The following is a 14,567-nucleotide window of genomic DNA, read 5'->3' on the forward strand; positions in this document are numbered from 1 at the left end:
GCATTCAATTTCGGGGTTCCCGGTGCAGAAGGTTGAATTGTAGTTTATTTCAATTTGGTCTCTTATAATTTACATGCATTCGTATTTATTATCTTTTTATTATTCCATATTGCTATTCTCAGCTCATTTTAACCAATTTTTTAGACATATTTCCGTTTTTAGAATCATTAAAGCTTCTTTATCTTCAATTCTTAATTCTCTAACGATATCCCTATCTGTATTAGCCACTTTAGATTATGATTTGGTGCCTCTTTGGTACGTAAAATGGTGAGTTTAAATTTTCTGTGGGTTTGCCTACTAAATTTAACAATAAAAACACTTTCGTTTTATATTGAGAGGGCTCCTTCCTCTCGAACAATCTGTCAAGGGTGACCCTACCAGGAGCAATCACCATTTCTCCAGGCGCCACAGCTTTAAGGGTCATCGGAACGTACAAGACGTTCCACCTTGTAAAGGTGGTAGTCCATGGGAGGTTAATGACAATTATTAGATTACCAATTAATATAATAATCGGCAATTTTAAAGAATCTTGAACGAAGGAACTTAGTTCATAAAACTTTGTCACATTAAAACGTTCAAAAAATCATGAATTACGTTACCTTCCTTTATTTATTACTTTTTCTGCTAATTGGAAATGTAGCAACCCAGGACTCTCTTAAGTGTAATTTAAAAGATAGAAATGAAGCTTATACTGAATTATTTTTTTTCTGTAGGTTCTTTTGTTGAGTAATTTTCTGAATTACTTTCGGCCAGAGTAGCGCACGTGCACGCTAGAGTACGGTCTTCGTTTTTTTGTTCCTCCGAAGTTGCTCCCTTTTCATCTTTTTTATAATCCACATTGCGTATCCATTTCTCCAAACGTTCGTCGACGACTCATTTTCAGCAAAGCTCTCCTTTCCCCATTCAACATTCCATTGGAGTAGGCGGCAGCCATGAGGGGGCTGATCTTGAACCCTGATGCAATAAAAAGATTGTAGGACAGTGAGAAATGATGCCACTTAAAAGTATTCGAAGTTTGAGTCTCCAGCACCACACCATGGGGTCATAGTTGCTCTACCAGGATGAGTGTCGTACATTTATATACATGCTGAGAGAGGGAGGGAGAGAATGAGATACTTCCCTCACTTCCACACCCTTCGTTTTTGCGAGCGTATCGGAAACTGACGCCGCCTCGCGGTAGACGGATTAGAATCTTCCTTCGTTAAGCATTTATGCCATGACGCGTGAACAAATGATGGATGACACCACCCAGGACGAGAGGAGTGTCCGCATTGATAAAATGGGTAATAATTAGCGCCGTTTTGCGTGTCGCTGCGAGGAAAGGAAATTGTTTTAAACCCACTGTGCCACCAGGAATGAGGGTAAAAGAGAATTGGCAGTGTGCGGGGAAAAGGAGGAAAAGGTGGGGGAAAAATGTAGCACTTCGGCGATCATTTTCCCGGATTAATCAACCCATTAATCTGCTGGTGTCCAGCGTCGTGGATGGCTGCATTATCAATGCATTTATTTAAAATGGATTTTGAATGAAATTGTCACTTGTCAAATTTTGATAATTTCTCATCCACCCTGGAACCTTAATTTATATCATTCAATTCTTCCTTGTAATGGCGATATTGTTTTCAGTTTTGTCGGCAATATTACTGAGGACGGTATTAAATTCATTCGAATTATATCAATATTTTTGCGAATTGATATTTATCACACACACCAGATAGTTACGCAGTAGTGATTTCAAATGGGTAAATTATTTCTGCGACTAAAGGAATGCATCGTTCAAATCTATTTCTTCCTAAAGGCAATAAAATCATCATAAACAACTTTCCTATATGGTTTAAGAAACAAAAATATTTGTGTCAGCTACCAGTTTTACACTAAATGTTGCGGTGAATCTGTAACCTTACATCCTTTTTAATGAGCCAGTATCTTCACCGGAAAATGGGGTACTAGTTTTTTTGTATTCTGATCCAATAAATTTTATTTGATATATACTCATGGAACCTTTCCTAGAATTATTTATTTCATCATAATTACCGATTGAGTACAAAGAAATATATGGGATATATCAAAAATGAGTTAAAGAGGTATTATTTTAGTATTTACAATCATTCAGATATAGGGAAAACTGAGAAATACTGATATGCAATACAGAAGTTAAAATCTGCGGACAATAGCTTTGAAAAAGCATTCTATTGGCAAGATAAATTCTTGTAGTTGTTCAAATTTGTGGAGGATGCATGAGAATCATCAGTATGGTCTGCGTGAGAAAATTCGTGAGTTTTCCGGTGTAGTTAAAGTGTTTCATTAATGTTAATATTTTTACAATAGTGTTTATGATTTTCTACTTCAGACAAAACTGGGTATGTTAAGAATAAATATAATACTACCAAATTATTTTCATCCTACATGTATGGATATACCTCCTAGCAATCCACTGGTGACTAAAATTGCAAAATAAGAGGAGCATAGCTCATTTACTTGATATATTACTCTAGCATTAGTTTAATAACTGGTTACACGTTATAAGCACCTAATAAACCAAAATCCGGCACTAAATGTATATTAATTGGGCACGAAATATCAAACTGGCAGCGTTTAAGTGTCGCACGCCAGTTTTAAATATGTAAAAACAAGGGATACAAATTTTGGTGCATATATTATTGTCTATATATTTGAATTTTGATTCCCATTTTGCCCATACGTATATGACGTACTAAATTTTAATGGTGTAAACGACATAAATATAGACAGCTTTCAAGGATATCCTTTCTTTCACTTTCTTAATCGAGTTTCCTTTCTGAGCAAATAACAGTTTGTACGAATTGTTTATTTCCAAACCTTTAAGCACCATAATATATCAGCTAATGAAAAATAGAGATCAACGATAGCTGCACACTCGTGAGTGAGGCTTCGAAAAAGACTTGAATGTCCGGTGAACATTTTTTGAAGATTATTTATCTGCTGACCGGTACTGGCTTCGATTGACGGACTCTTAAAGAGCGCGCGCAATAAAAGGGATGGTCGTCAGGATGGTGTTTTAAGTTTGATGCTATTTGGAAGGATACGGGATGATTCCTGGCTTTATAGCGCGGCGTCGTTTGTACCCTTCCGGAGAGTGAAGTAGTTTAAAATAGAACGAGGCACGCGTTTACGAACCGCCACACAGCAGGCTAGGAATAAATCTGGCTAAAGATCCAAAAGCGTTTGTTTTTTATGCGAATTGGAACATATCAATGACTTGAGCATACCATAAGTTATTTATTACAGATATTACACAATAGCTACATAAATAGCAGATCCATTGAAAAAGTAACTGACCGTGAATTTTTCGATATTTTTTGCTTCGTAGTATAATTTTGGTGGACTGAATTTCGCATTGAAGCTCTACTAGAATTGTTCTCCGAAAATCGCCGGCCAAAGTATTGCATATCCATTTGAAGAAATATGAGAAACTGCCATATGATCTTATAAAGATTTAATAATTAAATTTCGAATTAAATAATGTATTTCAGTATAAACTTTTCACTTGAATAGCTTATCAGGTTATGTGATCAGGATAAATATCCCATGATTCGTTCCTAATTATGCTTCCTGAACTCCGAGCAGGGGAAAATGCTTATAGTGTCTGCTGCAAAGCTTACGTATCCCTACATTTATTGGTTTACAATATCGTAATAATGGTATGGTAACACAATTATAATGATTTGTGTAGAAATCATGTAATTCCATTCTGCGTAATTGTGAGGACAGAGATTATTAATGAATTTTGTAATGATCCATGCCAATTTTTTCTTTCTTTAATCACCTGAATTCAATTTTTTTCCATGAAAATATTTTGTGCAAACATAATGAGCTCATTAACTATGGAGAAAATTTCAAAGAAGCTGCGAGAGACGCCGCAACAGTGACTTTTAATAGAGTCATCCGCTAATATGCATTATAATGCAACAATTTCAGAGTGCAAAAATCATTCGCCTTGAACGGGATTCGTACCAGGATCCCTCGACTTTTCGATCCCTCAAAATTTCTGGGTTTAAAAGTACGTCTCGGTAGCTTAACTGGCTAAAGCACTTGACCGGAAATCGAGATATCCGGGTTCGAATCCCGGTCAAGGCGAATGATTGTTAAACTCTGAAATTATTGCATTGTAATTATGGAGACGATTAAATCAATTGAATTGTAATTCAAACTCTGCTCTCCTTTTAGCAATCCAAATAAATACTTCCTCCAAACATTCCCAAAATTATGAAATAGCTTTCATGTGAAGCACATGCCTTCATGTTAAATTGACTCCAACTAAGGTTTGGCAGTCCAGTAAAGTCAGCATAATGTTTATCACCAGCACTGTTAATAAATATGCTGAAAAATAAGGAGCAAATGAAATAAGATATCACTAAGGTTAATATTCATATATAGGTGAACGCGTGAGTGGTACTGTCTTTTTTAGAACAACTCCAATCTAAGTAGGAACGAATTTTAATTTTAGCATATTTAATTGGAATTGGTCATTTTCAAAAACACAAAATATTGAGAGCTAAACAGTTAGAGTACACTGCTAATTTATTTTGGGAAGGGGAGGTGGTAGAGTATTCAATATACTTAGTTGAGCAGTTTTTTAATATTTTATTTGATTTGTATTGAAAATATTGAATAAGAATTTCAATAGAAATGACAAATTAGGATAAGATGAAATATTTTTTCTGCTAAAATTATTCCAATTAAGTAGTTGAAGAAGTATGCTGGGTTCTTTTATTGTAGAATTGTATGCATGTAAAAATTGACGGAAAGTAGCTATAAACTAGATATAGCAGAACTATTGAGCCCTATTACTAAGGCCTGATAGTGGTGGGTGAAACATATGTAATGCACTCCGCCACATTAAACAAACAAAATACATGTCACATTTGAACTATTACTTCAATGCAATAACCCTAATCAGGACACCCTTTTGTCAAAAGGGAAACATTTCATGTTTCACGGTGAAGACTTTACCTTGCATATACGTGATAAATGTTTCTAGAACATACATAAAAGAATATGATATCTTGTGCGAAGTTCAATACTTATCGCATCATATTCATTGAGACATACATGTGTGCTCTAGTTTCTCCTGGTCAGAAGACATCCTCAGCGGCTCCTAAAAGAAGCGAAATTAGTAGCCCTCTGCATTGGAATGGTTAATTGGATGCATGCCGTGCGACGTTAAGTGCAGACAGGAGTACGTATTCATTATCGTTCCGATGCCTTTCTTCGAGTTCTAATTTAACGGAGCTCCCGCGCTTCTCACTTACACTTTGCTCTATGAGATACGTACAAGGAACTTATATCTTAGGGCTCTGTAACCAATACTATACTCCAACAATTTTTCTTTTTTCTCCGTTTCTTCAAATTTTCTGAGCACAGCTTTGTTCATTAAAAAAATTCTTTAGAATGTATGTCACCATCAAAGGATTAACTGTAAACCGCGTTATTTTATTCACATTAAACCGGTTTTTAAAGAAGAGTTTTTCTTGTGATTCCAGTTATGAGCATTCATTTTAATTTTATTCAGCAACGCTTTGTTGAGTAACTGAAACATAGGTAATAACGATTAACAATTGCAATCGTATTAAAATCAATGAATTATAATTTTAATGGAATAATTTTTGCTGCTATTACTATGTGCAGTAAAATTATAGATTTGAGCGTTCTCATTTGAATCGCATTGAATCATAACGTCCAGTTTTCACGTGCGTATCATATTATCTTCATTAAACGAGTTGGTTATGGTTTCCATTTTAATCCGTATAAATTTATTTTTCTATGTATTTCATAGAAAAATTTGAGAATTCCTCTTAATTGTATCGTTTTAGGTGTCTTTATTCTTTCCAATTTTGTAATAATGTTATTTTTTATGGTTAAATTCTATATAGAATGAACAAAATTCAAAAATATTTCTCAATGAAAAACATTGAATTCTCAAATATAATCATATGTTTATTTTGAATATTAGTCATGTCTGTAAATACATGTATATATACCCATGTCAGGACAAATAAATGTGGTGCTCTTTTTATAAACCTTGATGAGAGATTTTCCAATTAACTTGAAGTCTTGATTCTCAAAATATCAAATTACTAGATAAATCATGATTATCTTAGATAACAGATCATATTTTTCAATATCTTCCCTTCCAAACGTTCCCGAAGTGATACCATTGTCATAGATTGTGGAAATTTTTCTTCAACGATTTGGTACACATACAAAGCATTGAATAGCTAACAAATCTCCTGACTAATCGCCTTTTATATATGGAAAGAGGAGAGAGAGCTAAGACCAATGGAAACCAGTGGATGCAGACTGCATTTGAATTTCTTGCTCAATCGCTTTCAAAACTTAATTCGTTCAACCGAATTACGAACGCCTCGTCTGATTCCACCAACGTCTCCCCCTCGCCTCGTATGAAGGACTCCGTCGCCAGAGAATAATGCTCTTGACCCAGTTATTGCAAAACCACACAGCAAAACACTGCGCCATTCCAGTGATTCGAGATCTCGTGCTGTTGGGCTCAATCGTGTGTTCGGATAACTTCCTTGCCCACCCGAGATCCAATTAAAAAGTCTGTCCTTTTGCAAGAAGGGAAAAGTTGAGGTAGGTAGAAACTTGCTGAGAGAAAGGAGCAAAGGCGGAGAAAGTACTTTTTTTGTAATGTGACTTCGAATTTCTTTTGCCTCTCCCGAAGCAGAAGTTGGGGAAATTCTCCGAAGTTTTTAAGTGCTATTTACAAAGAGCCGAATCATTTTGCCAGACATTTCTAGAAATAAAATAGTTCTCAGTGGATCGAAGCGGAAACGCTGATTGCGAATCGCCTAAACATTTTCGCATTTTCTTTTTCGTTTTAGTTGCAGTGATTGTTCATAATAATAATTCAGAGAAAATGTTATACTATGAAGGTTAGGAAAAACACTGCTCTTTGAGATTCTCTAGGAAGCATTTATTTTCTGGGTGTGTAGCCATCATTGCAAGAAGATATATTTCAGGTAAACTTTTCATCGATTTATGAATGAATATAATATTTCCCTTACTGATACAATTTTAGGAGTTAATCATTAATCTCTTTCATCAATTAAAAATTAGAGCAAAAAGTTAAAAATGAGATAATTTGTACAAAAGTTGCACAAAATTTATTATGAGGGATACAAATTATGACACAAAATTTATTATGACACATGCATGCTTTTATTTTTGCATACATGTTGCTCGTAATATTTACCTACATTATGAAAGACCTTCAAGAGTAAGCTTCCTAACTAAAACGTTTAACTTTACAACCACTGGAGCTTAGACTCGTTTTCAAAGCCCAATACTCCCTCATAAAGGAATGTGATATCTTCAAAACATCATCCCCGTTATAATAATTAAAAATAATTTTTGAACCCAATTGGCCTATTTTTAAATTTGTAACGTTTTCGCCGTTAAAAAAATAATAAATTACGCGATATTATTGCAACCCTCTACGGCCGTGACAAATTTGTTTTCATATTTCCAGAACTTCCAGCAGCCTCTCATTATACGGCCCTAAGGGCGAGAAATCCTATCCCTTTACTTTTCTCACCCTCTTTTCTTCAAGGTCTCATTTTTGGTCCCAAAATTAACGAGCAACCCGTCGACCTTCCTTTACCACCCACCTACACGGCCACCAAGTGGAGGGTGGGGCAATTGCCCGTCGCAGCAAGCACCCTGGAGCCCGCCTGTGACAAACGGAGGAGGGGGTCGCACGCGAAAATGGGCCGCGCCGAGTTTCTCCTCCCCTCCTTATTTTCCTCTCTTCCACCCATACAACCTCGGGAGTTGCGTCGTAAAACTTTGACGCGGGCGACAGATCGTGAGGCTTCCGACGGGACGAGTTTTTCGGAAGCTTCATGGACGCCGACACCGCCCGGGAGCGTCGCAATAATTAACCCCCCACGCTTCGCTCCCTCCTCTCGCGACGGAACCATTCCGAGACTAATGTTACGCAATGAAAAGTGTGAGGAGGTGAGGGAGTGATGGGGAATGGGAGAGTGGAGGGCGGGAGTTAATCAACTCCTGGCGACCGCACCCATCTTGTGTCCGCGGAGTTCCTCTCGGCGCTCGGCGTCCCTCGTCCACTCCTCATTTCCTACCGAATACCTCCCTATTTTCCTCGTCAATCCCCCACCCCGGCGTTCTCCCACTCCTATGTGCCGAAATAGTGTCATAGGGAAATGTCTGTGATCATTTGGATACGTACAAGGATAAATAAGTATGGACTATTTTTGTGTTCGTGACGTTTTGTCAAGATTCCCTTTATTTCGCGAATAATTGTAAAGAAGATATAAGCGTTCATAAAGCCTGGAAATACTTTTACTTGGTTGATATTAAATATTTATTTGGAATTCATTTTACAGTGATTTTCAAAGGAAATAACTGAGTGAGCTTCAAATTTGGATGAGTACCTGAACACGAAATGATGCCGCGAAAATGGCAATGCTTGGAAAGTGAAGGGGAATTATTTCTGGCTATTCTAATATTAAGTTAGTTGAAAAAAATACCACAACTTGAAATGAAATATTAGTTGGGCATGTTTAGCTTTTGAAAATAAAAATGTCTGCAGGATATAAAAGGGCTATATAAAATAGTGGTTTTAAGTATTATAACCAAATCAAATGCTAATTTCACCATACCTATTCATCTACATCTACATAATACCCCGCAAATAGCAAGTCTAATTCATGAAGATAATTCATTCGTGTCTAATCGATCCTTAATTATGACACAATTGAGTACATCATATAATTAAAAAAATATACCCGAACCAAATCAAATCAAAAAATATGTGGACCTGAAGTAGAACGCTTGTTAGAGGAATCTCACTGATGAACTAATACTGTGTTTAAAAATTAATTACATTTGCAAAATATTTTAGACTAATTATTTTGTATGTATTTTAATTTTTAAATATATTTAAGTAATTGATTTTCTGATTTCAATTTGCTGAATAGTTAGGAATGATTCAACGTTCAATAAAATTTCGTTGTCTAGTAGAAAGTCTGCTTGGTAAAAATGTCATATGCTATTAGCCACAATACTCGTTCACAGAAAAATAAAAGTGCTAAGGGTTGTTTACACGTTCTATGGCGATAGCCCTCCGTTCCATGTCACATTTCAAGCGCGCTCATAGCCATTTCTCATTTCAGCATGTCCCCTCCGCTTTTCTGGGACCAGTCATTTCTCTCTAATCGAATTGGACCTTTTCCACGGGTTTCGTGCTGATTGAAAAGGAATAAGATTCGAACGGGCTCCATTTGTCTCGCAAGTCGTGGCGCCCGACGCCTTTCTTCTGTCATTCCGTGATTCACTTATTGACAACGCCCATTCCAACCAAGCTCCCCCGCTTGTTTCGCAGGATCGCGGCCACTAGTCCCTCTGGTCGCAACGCAGCAATTGCGTTCCAATGTGCTATGATGGCACGATATAGCAATAGGCCAAATTCGATGTTCTGCGTACGTCGTCCTGCAACGCCGATAAAAGGAATACATTCTATTTTAATCCACCTGGCGACAAGTTGTATTGCGATGCTAGTAAAAACAAAATGGGACAAGATGTTGGCTTGTGATATTTCATTCCTAATATTTAGCTCAATTTTTTAAATTTAATTTTAAAATTTGTTTCTGCTATTACTCATATAAACTGTTATTATTTTATCGTCATATTTTTATTTTTTGTGCCCTGTTTTATTCCAATTGAATCGTAATACTTTTATCTTTGTGTAGTTTCTCAGGAAATTGTTAACAATATGCCAGATCCAGGTACCTAAATCTCTCCAACTACCACAGTATTATTCACAATGATTGTCTAAATTCATGTAACTATACGAATAAAACTCAATATACTTGTTTACTTAATATTTACCATCGCAAAAATATACATAAGTGATCAGAAGATCTGATAAATAAAAAAACATCGGTAGCATGAAAATGAAAGGGTTTACTACTGCTCATAGCTTATGCAGGGACACAAGGCATACGGGCCTAACGCAAATATCCGTCATCTTAAATTTGCATGGTGATTTCGACTTTTAATATATTCAAATTACTTTACTCGATCCTATAGTCTATTAAATGCGTTGTTCAGTAACGCACAGTTCTGGATACATCCAGCCCGCTCAAGAGCATGTAGTGTGCTTTGCGGTATTTTCCCCTTCCGAAAGCCATTTCTTCCACCAGACGGCTATTCTCGAGACGTCATCGGCTCCAAATCCGTTCCTTGATGCTCGCCGACAGGTGGGAATGCTGAGTTTTAACCCTCAAGGAGCTCTTCAGAGAGACCTTCAGGGCGTGGGGGGAGTTGGGCTGGCTTTCACGGTTCGGGAATTGTATTGCTCCCGTGCATCTTATGTCTTTGATGTCCCGTGCTTTCTCTCCTCCCTTTTCCACCCCTTGATAGTTCTCTCATCTCAGAAGAGGAGCATTTATCACTCCATGAAACCGATTTCGATCAAGCAGGTGATTTGGGATGTGTTTTGGGGAATTCGGGAAAAGTCTTTTTTGAAGAAAAGGGACGGATTTAGCAGGTCGTCGATTGCACATCGTTGGCAGATATTGTCCCCTTCAATAGTTGTCCCCTTCAATCCCCTTGTCCCCTTCAGAGTATTTCCCAAGATAAAAAATATTCAATGCATTATTTTATTGGACTGGTAAACCCATTAATCTTGAACTTTGCCAAAACGTCTTCTTGCGATTTTTTGATTATATGATAATGATTTATATCAAACATTCAAAATATTCAGTTTACTTCGAGTTATTCCATGTTGAAAGGTTTTATATATATTTTAAATCTGAAACTGTTATCTTCATCATTTATAGTATTTAGTATGTAGTGATTCACAACAAAATGGAAGTCTTGTACCGTTTATAGGTATTTATATGTATTATAACGCTTCAATTTTCACCACGGAATATACGCATAAATGAAATTAGGATTTTTGACCATCCATTCACTTGAATAATAGTGGCAGTTGTTCACGAAGTTCTCGAGCATACCGTCCTACGGACAGTGCACTCAAGTGAAAGCCAAGCTAAACGGGGAGGGTCGTTGAGTGCAGTGAATGGAACCCGTAAGGGAGTCATTGCACCAGCCACCCCCAAAAATATCAAAACGCCGCCCTTTCAATTAATCCAACGACCGTGCCCCATACCCCGTCGCTCCTTTATTCTCTCTCCCAGAGCGAGAGCCAAGGTAGAGTGATGGACGATATGTGACGTGCCGTTGGATAAGGGAAAGAAGGGTGCGGGAGCCAAATCACCCTGCCCCTTTTTATACCCAACCTACCTTTGTCCTCTTTGGTCCAAGGTATTTCCGCACCCCGCCGCCCCTCTCCCCCCCTGACAGACCCATGGAGACCCGCATCCCTCCCCACATCATTCCCCCCGGCCCCTTGTTTGTTAGCCCTTCCACCACTGGCGACTCAGATTTGGAACGGTACCAAGTCTTCGTAATTAAAATAGGATTGCCAGCGTCTCGGCCTATTTACTTGTCTGGACCGGAGGGACGGTGAGGCGGGAGGCGGTAGCGGAGAGGGAAAGATGGAGAGGAGAGGAGGTAAGGGGAGGGCAAGTTGACGTTGTTTAGGTGGAGATATTCAAAGTGGAGGATGGTGGTCTAAGATGAGGTGGGATCTACTTACATGATATGTATTTGTTGGAATCCAATGTCTGGCTATTTCGAGCTCAAACAGCAGCTAGTTTTTTGGCTCTTTTAATATTATCATGCTTTATATTCGAAAATGTATACTAAAAGCATTGATTGATCACTTCATATCCTCACGGAAACTAGAAACTCCAGAATTATTCTGACAAGCATGGCCACCTTAGGATGAGGGCTCGCGTCGCCCAGGACAGCAAATATAAGATGGGATCATATTGCACCTTCAAATGTGTACTGGGTAGAAGCATATTAGGGTTCCACAATATTTAAGTCATAAATTTGTTTGAAACATTACCTATGGCTTTTTCAGTGAATTGCGAGAGCAAGTACGATTTTTATTCAGTGCGATGAGTTAGGTCCAGGAAAAGGGGCACGGGAAGATGTCCGCATAAGAACCGAAAGAATACGAGCCGACACTAAATTTAAGAAGTTGGCAAAATTATTTTATTCTGGCCCAAAACATGAGGTTTTCATAAAATACCTGTCCTTGCTATTAACCTTCAATGCCCACAAAAAATACGTTGCTAAATATTCCAAGGGGTTTCGTTATTCATTCGAGATAAGGTGCTGAGCATTGCCATGTGAAAACCTTTGGCGTTGGAGAGGAAAATAAACGTTCTTAATGGTTGAGAACGTTTTCTTATAGATCCAAGTTGTACTTGGATTTGTGGACTGTAGGTAACTAAATTGTGTAACAGTCTTGAAGCTTCGTAGGCATCACTCGTATCCTATATTTTGTAAATAACGCTAATGTATACAACTAAGTGCTCGCTTTTTTTGAAGAAGTACTGGCATCAATGGAATGAAATAAATATTGAAAGCTGAAAAAGTTCTGTTCATTCTTCTGAAAATATATTCTGCAGATAAAATAATGTATGAGTAATTGCAATCCAAAAATCATGTTAAAATAAAACCTCATGTAGACAAAATTTTATCATAGTTTGAGTGCTATGCACTGATGATGAGAATATTTGATGTAGTTCCACAAAAAAATTGCTAGAAATACATGATTTCTACATGTTTTTAAGGTTTAATTTTTGATGAAAACGTGTTTCATATGAATCATAAATGGTTCACATACCCTCAATTTTATCATACTATAAATATTTTTGCCTCTACTTTTCTTCAATTATAATTGTTAATATGATAAAAGATCAGCTCAGTGGCTTTTAATTTTTAATGGCATCAACAATTGAATTCCATTCAATAGGAATACCTACAAAGTTCCCGTATGGCATCCATTGCCTCTCAGTTGCATTTTTATCTCTGCCAAATTGACTTTTTTATCTCCTATCTCTCTACATTCTCTATGTTCAATCTTTCAAGCTTCCTTTTCTCTTTTGTTGACCATGATTTCGGCGTTTTACCATCAGCCTAAAGAAATTTTCTGCAAGTCAATACTTACCTTAACATAAATAAAGTTTATCTTTTCTCTTAGGTACGAAATTTTTTACTCAATCCAAAGCAACGGGTCTCATAAAATTTAATGATGCATTAATACAGTGAAGACTGCCATGTAAAATCCACAAATAAGCTGAGATACGTTGCTTCCTATTCTTTCTGGCGACAAATAAAATGGAAGAGAAAATTCTACCGCCCAAGTGACGTTCCTCGAAGAAAAAATTACAACATGGTATGGATTATTGATCCATTCTGGCATCATACCTCGTTCATTTCCTTTTGATTTTGTAAATGTCAAAGAGAAATTTCATTTCCCGATCGGTTTCCCTTCGTGCCTATTCGAAGCTTCACCCGGAGGCTTCGTTATTCTTTCGCCTTGAAAAACCCTCCTCCCAACTCTCTTCCATTCCCCCCTTCTCCCATTCTGTTCATCCACTCACCCCAACCGCTTTGCTCTCCCAGCCCCTATCTCATTCCCCATTTCACCCGCAGCGACCCCGAGGCATTTTTGTTTCCGGAATTCGGGTTCTAAGTCAGACACACAAGCTCCTCGTTTTCTTTTACGAGAACATGTTTGCCCCTTGTTTATTTATTTAATTTTTCTTACCCGTGAAATGTTACGGAAGCCCTAAGAAATTTGCCTTCAGTCATGCGCTCTAGCGCGGGCGCACGATCTTCCGCTTCCCCTCATTATGTCAGGGGAACAGGTGTGCTCCCGTTCTTTATGGCGTGATCATTTCCATGGAAATAACGGCCGTTGCATTTCCACTGTCGCTCTGGTTTCGGCATCAGAGGAAACGCCTCAACGCGTTGCTTCGTTACGCACTCCCGACATCGTGTATACATCCTGAAAACAAATGTCTCTTGAGTGACTGAGTGTTCATTTATTTCATTCAAACATTTCTGCTGACGTGTCGGTAACCAAGAAATCGCATGAGGCTACTGGGTAGAATGTTATATGGTAACTGGTTAATGGTAACTTCTGAACGAAAGCTTCTGGGTTCAAATCCCAGTGACTCCTATAAGAGCGCCGTTAATTTCTAGGTTTTCAGTTCATCTAATGAAAACGCAGTCAACAAAGTGAAATGAGCAAGTTTTCCCATTAACTTTTTATTTTTGTACTAACGATTTTCTCCGATTCAGCCAAGTTGAGTTTAACCCTTATCTATTCAATCAACCTATTGGTGAATATTTAGCTAGTCCACAAGCTGGTAAATCACTTGCTAATAAAATGTTTACGCATGTAATTTTTGGTGATCTAACTTTCATTTAGATACTATGACAACCTTTTTCTAGTTTCACCTAATAAAATGAATAATTTGGTCTATTAATAAAAAATGTGTGTCATACGTATGGCTTCTCCTAGTTGTTATGTTCTCGTGAAGTCAATTCAATTGCACCGTGTTTTGTAAATTGATGAAGACTTAAAAATGTTAGAAATTGGGACAAAAATAATAAATATA

The sequence above is a fragment of the Hetaerina americana genome, unplaced genomic scaffold (assembly GCF_022747635.1).
Source record: "Hetaerina americana unplaced genomic scaffold, ioHetAmer1.1.p SCAF_9, whole genome shotgun sequence".
NCBI classification, from domain to species: Eukaryota; Metazoa; Arthropoda; class Insecta; order Odonata; family Calopterygidae; genus Hetaerina; species Hetaerina americana.